Consider the following 14,656-nt stretch of genomic DNA (forward strand, 5'->3'; position numbering starts at 1 on the left):
ACCAGTCTATAGTCTCTACCCTCCTGATTATACCAGTCTATAGTCTCTACCCTCCTGATGATACCAGTCTATAGTCTTACTACTCCTGATGTTACCAGTCTATAGTCTCTACCTCCTGATGGTACCAGTCTATAGTCTCTACTCTCCTGATGATACCGGTCTATAGTCTCTACCCTCCTGATGATACCAGTCTATAGTCTCTACTCTCCTGATGATACCAGTCTATAGTCTCTACCCTCCTGATGATACCAGTCTATAGTCTCTACCCTCCTGATGATACCAGTCTATAGTCTCTACCCTCCTGATGATACCAGTCTATAGTCTCTACCCTTCTGATGATACCAGTCTATAGTCTCTACCCCCCTGATGTTACCGGTCTATAGTCTCTACCCTCCTGATGATACCGGTCTATAGTCTCTACCCCCCTGATGATACCAGTCTATAGTCTCTACCCTCCTGAGGATACCAGTCTATAGTCTCTACCCTCCTGATGATACCAGTCTATATCCTCTACCCTCCTGATGATACCGGTCTATAGTCTCTACCCTCCTGATGCTACCAGTCTATAGTCTCTACCCTCCTGATGATACCAGTCTATAGTCTCTACCCTCCTGATGATACCAGTCTATAGTCTCTACCCTCCTGATGATACCAGTCTATAGTCTCTACCCTCCTGATGATACCAGTCTATAGTCTCTACCCTCCTGATGTTACCGGTCTATAGTCTCTACTCTCCTGATGATACCAGTCTAAAGTCTCTACCCTCGTGATGATACCGGTCTATAGTCTCTACCCTCCTGATGATACCAGTCTATAGTCTCTACCCTCCTGATGATACCAGTCTATAGTCTCTACCCTCCTGATGATACCAGTCTATAGTCTCCACCCTCCTGATGATACCAGTCTATAGTCTCTACCCTCCTGATGATACCAGTCTATAGTCTCTACCCTCCTGATGGATACCAGTCCTATAGTCTCTACCCCCTGATGATACCAGTCTATAGTTCTCTACCTCCTGATGATACCAGTCTATAGTCTCTACCCCCCTGATGTTACCGGTCTATAGTCTCTACTCTCCTGATGATACCAGTCTAAAGTCTCTACCCTCGTGATGATACCGGTCTATAGTCTCTACCCTCCTGATGGTACCAGTCTATAGTCTCTACTCTCCTGATGATACCAGTCTATAGTCTCTACCCTCCTGATGATACCGGTCTATATTCTCTACTCTCCTGATGATACCAGTCTATAGTCTCTACCCTCCTGATGATACCGGTCTATAGTCTCTACCCCCCTGATGTTACCGGTCTATAGTCTCTACTCTCCTGATGATACCAGTCTAAAGTCTCTACCCTCGTGATGATACCGGTCTATAGTCTCTACCCTCCTGATGGTACCAGTCTATAGTCTCTACTCTCCTGATGATACCAGTCTATAGTCTCTACCCTCCTGATGATACCGGTCTATAGTCTCTACTCTCCTGATGATACCAGTCTATAGTCTCTACCCTCCTGATGATACCGGTCTATAGTCTCTACCCTCCTGATGATACCAGTCTATAGTCTCTACTCTCCTGATGATACCAGTCTATAGTCTCTACCCTCCTGATGATACCGGTCTATAGTCTCTACTCTCCTGATGATACCAGTCTATAGTCTCTACCCTCCTGATGATACCAGTCTATAGTCTCTACCCTCCTGATGATACCAGTCTATAGTCTCTACCCTCCTGATGGTAGCAGTCTATAGTCTCTACTCTCCTGATGATACCGGTCTATAGTCTCTACCCTCCTAATGATACCAGTCTATAGTCTCTACTCTCCTGATGATACCAGTCCTATAGTCTCTACCCTCCTGATGATACCAGTCTATAGTCTCTACCCTCCTGATGATACCAGTCTATAGTCTCCAGCCCCCTGATGTTACCAGTCTATAGTCTCTACCCTCCTGATGATACCAGTCTATAGTCTCTACCCTCCTGATGATACCAGTCTATAGTCTCTACCCCCCTGATGATACCAGTCTATAGTCTACCCTCCTGATGATACCAGTCTATAGTCTCTACCCTCCTGATGATACCAGTCTATAGTCTCTACTCTCCTGATGTTACCAGTCTATAGTCTCTACCCTCCTGATGATACCAGTCTATAGTCTACCCTCCTGATGATACCAGTCTATAGTCTCTACTCTCCTGATGTTACCATTCCATAGTCTCTACCCTCCTGATGATACCAGTCTATAGTCTCTACCCTCCTGATGATACCAGTCTATAGTCTCTACTCTCCTGATGATACCAGTCTATAGTCTCTACCCTCCTGATGATACCAGTCTATAGTCTCTACTCTCCTGATGATACCGGTCTATAGCCTCTACCCTCCTGATGATACCAGTCTATAGTCTCTACTCTCCTGATGATACCGGTCTATAGTCTCTACCCTCCTGATGATACCAGTCTATAGTCTCTACTCTCCTGATGATACCAGTCTATAGTCTCTACTCTCCTGATGATACCAGTCTATAGTCTCTACCCTCCTGATGATACCAGTCTATAGTCTCTACCCTCCTGATGATACCAGTCTATAGTCTCTACCCTCCTGATGGTACCAGTCTATAGTCTCTACTCTCCTGATGATACCGGTCTATAGTCTCTACCCTCCTGATGATACCAGTCTATAGTCTCTACTCTCCTGATGATACCAGTCTATAGTCTCTACCCTCCTGATGATACCAGTCTATAGTCTCTACCCTCCTGATGATACCAGTCTATAGTCTCTACTCTCCTGATGATACCGGTCTATAGTCTCTACCCTCCTGATGATACCAGTCTATAGTCTCTACTCTCCTGATGATACCAGTCTATAGTCTCTACCCTCCTGATGATACCAGTCTATAGTCTCTACTCTCCTGATGATACCAGTCTATAGTCTCTACTCTCCTGATGATACCGGTCTATAGTCTACCCTCCTGATGATACCAGTCTATAGTCTCTACCCTCCTGATGATACCAGTCTATAGTCTCTACTCTCCTGATGATACCAGTCTATAGTCTCTACCCTCCTGATGATACCAGTCTATAGTCTCTACCCTCCTGATGATACCAGTCTATAGTCTCTACTCTCCTGATGTTACCAGTCTATAGTCTCTACCCTCCTGATGATACCGGTCTATAGTCTCTACCCTCCTGATGATACCAGTCTATAGTCTCTACCCTCCTGATGATACCAGTCTATAGTCTCTACCCTCCTGATGATACCAGTCTATAGTCTCTACCCTCCTGATGATACCAGTCTATAGTCTCTACCCCCCTGATGTTACCGGTCTATAGTCTCTACCCTCCTGATGATACCAGTCTATAGTCTCTACCCTCCTGATGATACCAGTCTATAGTCTCTACCCCCCTGATGTTACCGGTCTATAGTCTCTACCCTCCTGATGATACCAGTCTATAGTCTCTACCCTCCTGATAATACCGGTCTATAGTCTCTACCCTCCTGATGATACCGGTCTATAGTCTCTACTCTCCTGATGATACCAGTCTATAGTCTCTACCCTCCTGATGATACCGGTCTATAGTCTCTACCCTCCTGATGATACCAGTCTATAGTCTCTACTCTCCTGATGATACCAGTCTATAGTCTCTACCCTCCTGATGATACCGGTCTATAGTCTCTACCCTCCTGATGATACCAGTCTATAGTCTCTACCCTCCTGATGATACCGGTCTATAGTCTCTACTCTCCTGATGATACCAGTCTATAGTCTCTACCCTCCTGATGATACCAGTCTATATCCTCTACCCTCCTGATGATACCAGTCTATAGTCTCTACCCTCCTGATGATACCAGTCTATAGTCTCTACTCTCCTGATGATACCAGTCTATAGTCTCTACCCTCCTGATGATACCAGTCTATAGTCTCTACTCTCCTGATGATACCAGTCTATAGTCTCTACCCTGCTGAGGATACCAGTCTATAGTCTCTACTCTTCTGATGATACCAGTCTATAGTCTCTACCCTCCTGATGATACCGGTCTATAGTCTCTACCCTGCTGAGGATACCAGTCTATAGTCTCTACCCTCCTGATGATACCAGTCTATAGTCTCTACCCTCCTGATGATACCAGTCTATAGTCTCTACCCTCCTGATGATACCAGTCTATAGTCTCTACCCTCCTGATGATACCAGTCTATAGTATCTACCCTCCTGATGATACCAGTCTATAGTCTCTACCCTCCTGATGTTACCAGTCTATAGTCTCTACCCTCCTGATGATACCGGTCTATAGTCTCTACCCTCCTGATGATACCAGTCTATAGTCTCTACTCTCCTGATGATACCAGTCTATATCCTCTACCCTCCTGATGATACCAGTCTATAGTCTCTACCCTCCTGATGATACCAGTCTATAGTCTCTACCCTCCTGATGATACCAGTCTATTGTCTCTACCCCCTGATGATACCAGTCTATAGTCTCTACCTTCCTGATGATACCAGTCTATAGTCTCTACCCTCCTGATGATACCAGTCTATAGTCTCTACCCTCCTGATGATACCAGTCTATAGTCTCTACCCTCCTGATGATACCAGTCTATAGTCTCTACCCTCCTTATGATACCAGTCTATAGTCTCTACTCTCCTGATGTTACCAGTCTATAGTCTCTACCCTCCTGATGGTACCAGTCTATATTCTCTACTCTCCTGATGATACCGGTCTATAGTCTCTACCCTCCTGATGATACCAGTCTATAGTCTCTACTATCCTGATGATACCGGTCTATAGTCTCTACCCTCCTGATGATACCAGTCTATAGTCTCTACCCTCCTGATGATACCAGTCTATAGTCTCTACTCTCCTGATGATACCAGTCTATAGTCTCTACCCTCCTGATGATACCAGTCTATAGTCTCTACCCTCCTGATGATACCAGTCTATAGTCTCCAGCCCCCTGATGTTACCAGTCTATAGTCTCTACCCTCCTGATGGTACCAGTCTATAGTCTCTACCCTCCTGATGGTACCAGTCTATAGTCTCTACTCTCCTGATGATACCAGTCTATAGTCTCTACCCTCCTGATGATACCAGTCTATAGTCTCTACCCTCCTGATGATACCGGTCTATAGTCTCTACTCTCCTGATGATACCAGTCTATAGTCTCTACCCTCCTGATGATACCAGTCTATATCCTCTACCCTCCTGATGATACCAGTCTATAGTCTCTACCCTCCTGATGATACCAGTCTATAGTCTCTACTCTCCTGATGATACCAGTCTATAGTCTCTACCCTCCTGATGATACCAGTCTATAGTCTCTACTCTCCTGATGATACCAGTCTATAGTCTCTACCCTGCTGAGGATACCAGTCTATAGTCTCTACTCTCCTGATGATACCAGTCTATAGTCTCTACCCTCCTGATGATACCGGTCTATAGTCTCTACCCTGCTGAGGATACCAGTCTATAGTCTCTACTCTCCTGATGATACCAGTCTATAGTCTCTACCCTCCTGATGATACCAGTCTATAGTCTCTACCCTCCTGATGATACCAGTCTATAGTCTCTACCCTCCTGATGATACCAGTCTATAGTCTCTACCCTCCTGATGATACCAGTCTATAGTCTCTACCCTCCTGATGATACCAGTCTATAGTCTCTACCCTCCTGATGATACCAGTCTATAGTCTCTACCCTCCTGATGTTACCAGTCTATAGTCTCTACCCTCCTGATGATACCGGTCTATAGTCTCTACCCTCCTGATGATACCAGTCTATAGTCTCTACTCTCCTGATGATACCAGTCTATATCCTCTACCCTCCTGATGATACCAGTCTATAGTCTCTACCCTCCTGATGATACCAGTCTATAGTCTCTACCCTCCTGATGATACCAGTCTATTGTCTCTACCCCCCTGATGATACCAGTCTATAGTCTCTACCCTCCTGATGATACCAGTCTATAGTCTCTACCCTCCTGATGATACCAGTCTATAGTCTCTACCCTCCTGATGATACCAGTCTATAGTCTCTACCCTCCTGATGATACCAGTCTATAGTCTCTACCCTCCTTATGATACCAGTCTATAGTCTCTACTCTCCTGATGTTACCAGTCTATAGTCTCTACCCTCCTGATGGTACCAGTCTATAGTCTCTACTCTCCTGATGATACCGGTCTATAGTCTCTACCCTCCTGATGATACCAGTCTATAGTCTCTACTATCCTGATGATACCGGTCTATAGTCTCTACCCTCCTGATGATACCAGTCTATAGTCTCTACCCTCCTGATGATACCAGTCTATAGTCTCTACTCTCCTGATGATACCAGTCTATAGTCTCTACCCTCCTGATGATACCAGTCTATAGTCTCTACCCTCCTGATGATACCAGTCTATAGTCTCCAGCCCCCTGATGTTACCAGTCTATAGTCTCTACCCTCCTGATGGTACCAGTCTATAGTCTCTACCCTCCTGATGGTACCAGTCTATAGTCTCTACTCTCCTGATGATACCAGTCTATAGTCTCTACCCTCCTGATGATACCAGTCTATAGTCTCTACCCTCCTGATGATACCAGTCTATAGTCTCTACTCTCCTGATGGTACCAGTCTATAGTCTCTACCCTCCTGATGATACCAGTCTATAGTCTCTACTCTCCTGATGATACCAGTCTATAGTCTCTACCCTCCTGATGATACCAGTCTATAGTCTCTACCCTCCTGATGATACCAGTCTATAGTCTCTACTCTCCTGATGATACCAGTCTATAGTCTCTACTCTCCTGATGATACCAGTCTATAGTCTCTACTCTCCTGATGATACCAGTCTATAGTCTCTACTCTCCTGATGATACCAGTCTATAGTCTCTACCCTCCTGAGGATACCAGTCTATAGTCTCTACTCTCCTGATGATACCAGTCTATAGTCTCTACCCTCCTGATGATACCAGTCTATAGTCTCTACTCTCCTGATGATACCAGTCTATAGTCTCTACCCCCCTGATGTTACCAGTCTATAGTCTCTACCCTCCTGATGATACCAGTCTATAGTCTCTACCCTCCTGATGATACCAGTCTATAGTCTCTACTCTCCTGATGATACCAGTCTATAGTCTCTACCCTCCTGATGATACCAGTCTATAGTCTCTACCCTCCTGATGATACCAGTCTATAGTCTCTACTCTCCTGATGATACCAGTCTATAGTCTCTACCCTCCTGATGATACCAGTCTATAGTCTCTACCCTCCTGATGATACCAGTCTATAGTCTCTACTCTCCTGATGATACCAGTCTATAGTCTCTACCCTCCTTATGATACCAGTCTATAGTCTCTACCGTCCTGATGTTACCAGTCTATAGTCTCTACCCTCCTGATGATACCAGTCTATAGTCTCTACCCTCCTGATGATACCAGTCTATAGTCTCTACTCTCCTGATGATACCAGTCTATAGTCTCTACCCTCCTGATGATACCAGTCTATAGTCTCTACTCTCCTGATGATACCAGTCTATAGTCTCTACCCTCCTGATGATACCAGTCTATAGTCTCTACCTTCCTGATGATACCAGTCTATAGTCTCTACCCTCCTGATGATACCAGTCTATAGTTTCTCCCTTCCCGCAACATCTACGGGGAGAGCTCAAAAATTCAAGTCCCTTGGGTGCTGCCATAGAGTTACATTAGACGTGCCCGTCCAAGAAGGCTCAAGGTCATTGGCCACAGATAAAATTCATTAAATTCACGTTATATCTACAGTAGCTTTGACTGGACCGATCATGTCAAAATCATACTTTTACAATCTCAGCTAGCAGTCATCATCATGAATCAATTTGACGATCTACTGGCAAATCCTTTTCAATCCTTGTCATATGAAGAGAAATAATGAAGATAAATTGTAGATTATACAAATTCTTATTTACAATGATGACCTACCCCAGATAACGCTGGGCCAATTGTGTACCGCCCAAGGGACTCCCAATCACAGCGAAATGTGAAACAGCCTGGATTCGAACCAGGGACTGTAGTGACAGAGATGCAGTGCCTTAGACAGCTGCGCCACTCAGGAACTTTCTAGAGCTCAGACCTGAAGATCACTAACGTCATGATTCAACCTTGTTTTTCTTCGAGTTCCCAGTTGTCTTGAAAGCACCATAAAACCAGAAAATGCCAGACTTTGATGACAAAGCTTAACAACAAAATTTCTCCGCAAAGGAACACCACGCCACCATCCTGTTCAAGTGAGCACAGCACAACAAGGTGAATCCAAAACTGTCTTGTATGCTGCTGCATAAATGATGTAATATGCCAGGGAGATATATATACTGTAGCTAAGAAAGTAATACTAAGTGTATGTTGTGTAGTAAGCTGTTAGTAGCCCATGTGCCTCACCCTAATATTTTGGTCCCTTTCCCCCTTATAACAACCTACTGTTCTGACTGGGTGATGCACATGTAGCCTATAGCCTGTTTTAGAGAAATGTAATCATCGAATAATATAAGAGCTTTCATTGTCTGCTTATATGCCCCCTTTATTTATCCTACGTTTCTGACTTGGTGTACAGGGAGAATACTGTAAGAACGGCCCATGTTCTGAATTCTGTCGCTGTACATTTCAAAAGTGCTGAACAAATAGTTATATTGACTACGTCCGTCGTCGACTTGCTCATTAATGTCTTAACTTCTTATGGCTGCAGGGGCAGTATTGAGTAGCTTAGATGAAAAGGTGCCCAGAGGTGCCCAGAGTAAAATGCCTGCTCCTCAGTCCCAAATGCTAATATATGCATATTATTATTAGTATTGGATAGAAAACACTCTGAAGTTTCTAAAACTGTTTGAATGATGTCTTTGAGTAAAACAGAACTCATATGGCAGGCAAAACCCAGAGAAAGAAATCCAACCAGGAAGTGGGAAATCTGAGGTTTGTAGGTTTTCAACTCATCGCCTATCGAATACACAGTGGGATATGGGTCAGTTTGCACTTCCTACGGCTTCCACTAGATGTCAACAGTCTGTAGAACCTTGTCTGATGCTTCTACTGTGAAGTGGGGCCGAAGGAGACGGGAATGAGTCAGGTCTATCATGACCTGACCATGCTCTGACCATGCGCGTTCACATGAGAGGGAGCTCTGTTCCATCGCACTTCTGAAGACAATGGAATTCTCCGGTTGGAACATTATTGAAAATTTATGTTAAAAACATCCCAAAGATTGATTCAATACATCGTTTGACATGTTTCTACTGACTGTTACGGAACTTTTTGACATTTCGTCTGCTTTTAGTGAACGCGCTTCCTGACTTTGGATTTGTTTACCAAACACGCTAACAAAAATAGCTATTTGGACATAAATGATGGACATTACCGAACAAAACAAACATTTATTATGGAAGTGGGAGTCCTGGGAGTGCATTCCGACGAAGATCAGCAAAGGTAAGTGAAGATTTATAACGCTATTTATGAGTTTTGTTGACTGCACAATTTGGCGGGTAACTGTATGGCTTCCTTTTGTGGCTGAACGCTGTTCTCAGATTATTGAATATTGTGCTTTTGCCGTAAAGCTTTTTTGAAATCTGACACAGCGGTTGCATTAAGAACAAGTGTATCTTTAATTCTGTCACGTCCTGACCATAGTTCTTATGTGTTTTGCTTGTTTAGTGTTGGTCAGGACGTGAGCTGGGTGGGAATTCTATGTTGTGTGTCTAGTTTGTCTGTTTCTGTGTCCAGCCTAATATGGTTCTCAATCAGAGACAGCTGTCAATCGTTGTCCCTGATTGAGAATCATATATAGGTGGCTTGTTTTGTGTTGGGGATTGTGGGTGGTTGTTTCCTGTCTCTGTGTTTGTGTTCTGCACCAGATAGGTCTGTATCGGTTTGCCACTTTTGTTATTTTGTATTTGTTTAGTGTTCACAGTAGTTTTGTTAATTAAACATGTTGAGCACTGGCTACGCTGCGTGTTGGTCCGATCCCTGTTTCACCCCCTCTTCTAGTGAAGAGAGGGAAGGCTGCCGTTACAAATTCTATGTAAAACATGTATCTTTCATCAAAGTTTATGATGAGTATTTCTGTTATTTGATGTGGCTCTCTGCAATTTCTCCGGATATTTTGGAGGCATTTCTGAACATGGCGCCAATGTAAACTGAGGTTTTTGGATATAAATATGAACTTTATCGAACAAAACATATATGTATTGTGTAACATGAAGTCCTATGGGTGTCATCTGATGAAGATCATCAAAGGTTAGTGATTAACTTTATCTCTATTTCTGCTTTTTGTGACTCCTCTCTTTGGCTGGAAAAATGGCTGTGTTTTTCTGTGATTTTGCGGTGACCTAACATAATCGTTTGTGCTGCTTTCGCTGTAAAGCCTTTTTTGAAATCGGACACTGTGGTGGGATTAACAAGAAGTGTATCTTTAAAATGGTGTGAAATACTTGTATGTTTGAGGAATTTTAATCATGAGATTTCTGTTGTTTTGAATTTGGCGCCCTGCACTTTCACTGGCTGTTGTCATATCGATCCCGTTAACGGGATTGCAGCCCTAAGAAGTTTTTTAAATTAGTAAGCGCGCGCCCTCTTCCTCACACCGAAAGACTGATATTGTTCCGGTGCTCTCTTCACTAAAACTCAAAATTCTTGCTTGTTTCTCAAAAAACAAGCCTGAAACCTTGAATAAAAACGGTTTACATCTACTTGAAGCAATAGGAATTAATCCCGTTAACGGGATTGCAGCCATATTAACCGAAATTACGGATTGCCTCTAATCCGCTAATCGTCCCCTTATGCCATAGTTTGTACATGTCAGTTGTCAGTAGAAACCACATTTGTTTAAGCAAGTCAGCCATATCAGCTATGTATCTTTTAGAGGCAGTACATGAGGCTGAATGAACTGTTTCGCTGCCAGACAAGGCTCCGCTGATAGCCAGGTGTAGCAGTGGTAAGGTGTTGGGACTCTGCTGTTGGGTCTCTGCTGTGGGGGACAGCTTTATGTAGACCCTAACAGTTTGTGGGCACCGTCTGTCACCGTTCTAGTGCAATTAATGTATTGTTTAGTGTTGTGTTGTGTAGTGGTGTTGATGGCATGCATAATAAAAAATAATACTAACATTTGTACCAACAATATGTACATGCTAAAATCGCCACTGGATACGTTTGGGAATTACCTCAAATTCTCATACCTGGCCGAACCTGACCAATACCCAACCATACCTGAACATACCTGACAGAGATTTCCCTCAAAAGGGTCTAGTGACCAGAACAAGGTATTGTAGTAAGCTGGAGAATGAAGCATAAGCCACACCATGTTAAAAAAGCCTATTTACTCTGTTCCATCTGACTGCTGCAATCCACTGTCTCATCAGCCCAGCCAGGCAATTTATAAACTTGATCTCCACTATAAAAAGCACCTAGACATTATCTCACATTTCTTTTAGACAAAAATGTTGTTTTCAACAGCGGAGATTTGTATAAACCTTGCTGTGTGTCTCGTCGACATTTGCAACATTGTTTCAATATTCCGATTGGATCTCCATCTGTCCCATAGTAACGAACGTGTCGGGAGTCGGGACGAGACAGACAGACAGACAGACAGACAGACAGACAGACAGACAGACAGACAGACAGACAGACAGACAGACAGACAGACAGACAGACAGACAGGCAGGCAGACAGCGTTTCTCAGCTAGTTGAAATCATGAATCAGCATCATTTTTATTTATACAAAGAAATGTCAATTGAAAACAGGTGAAATGAAACGAAGTGCAGCTAGTTTGCAGTCTTTCCAGCTTCAGTTTGAAGTGATTGTGTTAGCTATGTTGTTGGCTAGCTCCTCTGAACAACAGTGTCCTGATGAGAGAGCACATTTTCTATGCCAGGTGAAATCACACCTCGTTAGCTCATTGTTATGGATGTATCCAAATAAATGTCACTAGAAAACAGCTTCAACACCTTACTGTTGATATTCTTGCTGCACTGTTTGACGTGACCGTAAGTTAGCCGTAGTTGGCTAGCTAGCAAGCAAAGGGATAAGAACGTTGCCAGCCAGTATGGCAATGGAACATTTAGAATAAACGACTGGGTCGTGTTCATAGATACAGAACAAAAAGACTTAACGACTGGGTCGCTTCTCTGACAACCGAACCGATAGAACGAACAACCAGCCTCAAATCAAATCAAATCAAATCAAATGTTATTTGTTACATGCGCCGAATACAACAGGTGTAGTCCTTACAGTGAAATGCTTACTTACAAGCCCTTAACCAACAATGCCGTTTTAAACTGCTCGCTTCAAGGCACAGCCATCCAGAACAGCTCTCGGGCATGCTTCAGTGTTGTTTGCCTCGAAGCGAGCATAAACGGCATTTAGCTCGTCTGGTAGGCTCGCGTCACTGGGCAGCTCGCGTCTGGGTTTCCCTTTTTTAGTCCATAATAGTTTTCAAGCAAAGTCAACATCCGACGAGCGTCAGAGTCGGTGTAGTAGGATTCAATCTTGATCCTGTATTGATGCTTTGCTTGTTTGATGGTTTGTCTGAGGGCATAGCAGGATTTCTCAAAGGCGTCCGGATTAGTGTCCCGCTCCTTGAAAGCGGCAGCTCTAGCCTTTAGCTTGATGCGGATGTTGCCTGTAATCCATTGCTTCTGGTTGGGATATGTACGTACGGTCACTGTGGGGACGATGTCGTCGATGCACTTATTGATGAAGCCGGTGACTCGGGTGGTGTACTCCTCAATGCCATTGGATGAATCATGGAACATATTCCAGTCTGTGCTTTCAAAACAGTCCCGTAGCTTAGCATCTGCGTCATCTGACCACTTCCGTATTGAGTGAGTCACTGGTACTTCCTGCTTTAGTTTTTGCTTGTAAGCAGGAATCAGGAGAATAGAATTGAGTGCGGTCTTAGTGCCAGCAGCGGTTTGTGGTGGTAAATAGACGGCTACGAAAAATATAGATGAGAACTCTCTTGGTAGATAGTGTGGTCTACAGCTTATCATAAGGTACTCTACCTTAGGCGAGCAATACCTAAAGACTTCTTTAATATTAGACATCGTGCACCAGCTGTTATTGACAAAAAGACACACACCCCACCAATCGTCTTACCAGATGTAGCTTCTCTGTTCTGCCGGTGCATGGAAAATCCCTCCAGCTCTATATTATCCGTGTCGTCGTTCAGCCACGACTCAGTGAAACATAAGATATTACAGTTTTTAGTGGCCAGTTGGTAGGATAGTCATAATCATAGGTCATACATTTTATTTTCCAATGACTGCATGTTAGCAAGTAGAATTGATGGCAGTGGGAGTTTACTCGCTCGCCTACAAATTTTCAGAAAGCAGATCGATCTGCGTCCTATTTTCCTCCATCTTACAGGCTGTATATGGGTTACAGGCTTGTATATGAGTTACAGGCTGTATACTGTATATGGGTCACAGGCTGTATACTGTATATGGGTTACAGGCTGTATATGGGTTACAGGCTGTATACTGTATATGGGTTACAGGCTTGTATATGAGTTACAGGCTGTATACTGTATATGGGTTACAGGCTGTATACTGTATATGGGTTACAGGCTGTATATGGGTTACAGGCTGTGTACTGTATATGGGTTACAGGCTGTATATGGGTTACAGGCTGTATACTGTATATGGGTTACATGCTGTGTATGGGTTACAGACTGTGTATTGTATATGGGTTACAGGATGTATATGAGTTACAGGCTGTATACTGTATATGGGTTACAGGCTGTATATGGGTTACAGGCTGTATACTGTATATGGGTTACAGGCTGTATACTGTATATGGGTTACAGGCTGTATACTGTATATGGGTTACAGACTGTATATGGGTTACAGGCTGTATACTGTATATGGGTTACAGGCTGTATATGGGTTACAGGCTGTATATTGTATATGGGTTACAGGCTTTATATTGGTTACAGGCTGTATATTGTATATGGGTTACAGGCTGTATACTGTATATGGGTTACAGGCTGTATACTGTATATGGGTTACAGGCTGTATTCTGTATATGGGTTACAGGCTGTATATGGGTTACAGGCTGTATACTGTATATGGGTTACAGGCTGTATACTGTATATGGGTTACAGGCTGTATACTGTATATGGGTTACAGGCTGTATACTGTATATGGGTTACAGGCTGTATATGGGTTACAGGCTGTATATTGTATATGGGTTACAGGCTGTATATGGGTTACAGGCTGTATATGGGTTACAGGCTGTATACTGTATATGGGTTACAGGCTGTATACTGTATATGGGTTACAGGCTGTATATGGGTTACAGGCTGTATACTGTATATGGGTCACAGGCTGTATACTGTATATGGGTTACAGGCTGTATATGGGTTACAGGCTGTATACTGTATATGGGTCACAGGCTGTATACTGTATATGGGTTACAGGCTGTATATGGGTTACAGGCTGTATACTGTATATGGGTTACAGGCTGTATACTGTATATGGGTTACAGGCTGTATATGGGTTACAGGCTGTATTCTGTATATGGGTTACAGGCTGTATACTGTATATGGGTTACAGGCTGTATTCTGTATATGGGTTACAGGCTGTATATGGGTTACAGGCTGTATTCTGTATATGGGTTACAGGCTGTATACTGTATATGGGTTACAGGCTGTATATGGGTTACAGGCT

At 43.5% G+C, this 14,656-nt stretch overlaps 1 protein-coding gene across 1 annotated transcript in view; it reads left to right on the forward strand.

Moving 5' to 3' along the window:
- neurl1b (neuralized E3 ubiquitin protein ligase 1B) overlaps window positions 1–14,656 on the forward strand; it is a 47,720-nt gene that overhangs the window by 3,742 nt on the left and 29,322 nt on the right. The gene's annotated exons all lie outside the window — the stretch shown is intronic.

This window comes from Salvelinus namaycush, chromosome 5 (genome assembly GCF_016432855.1).
Source record: "Salvelinus namaycush isolate Seneca chromosome 5, SaNama_1.0, whole genome shotgun sequence".
Lineage (NCBI taxonomy): Eukaryota > Metazoa > Chordata > Actinopteri > Salmoniformes > Salmonidae > Salvelinus > Salvelinus namaycush.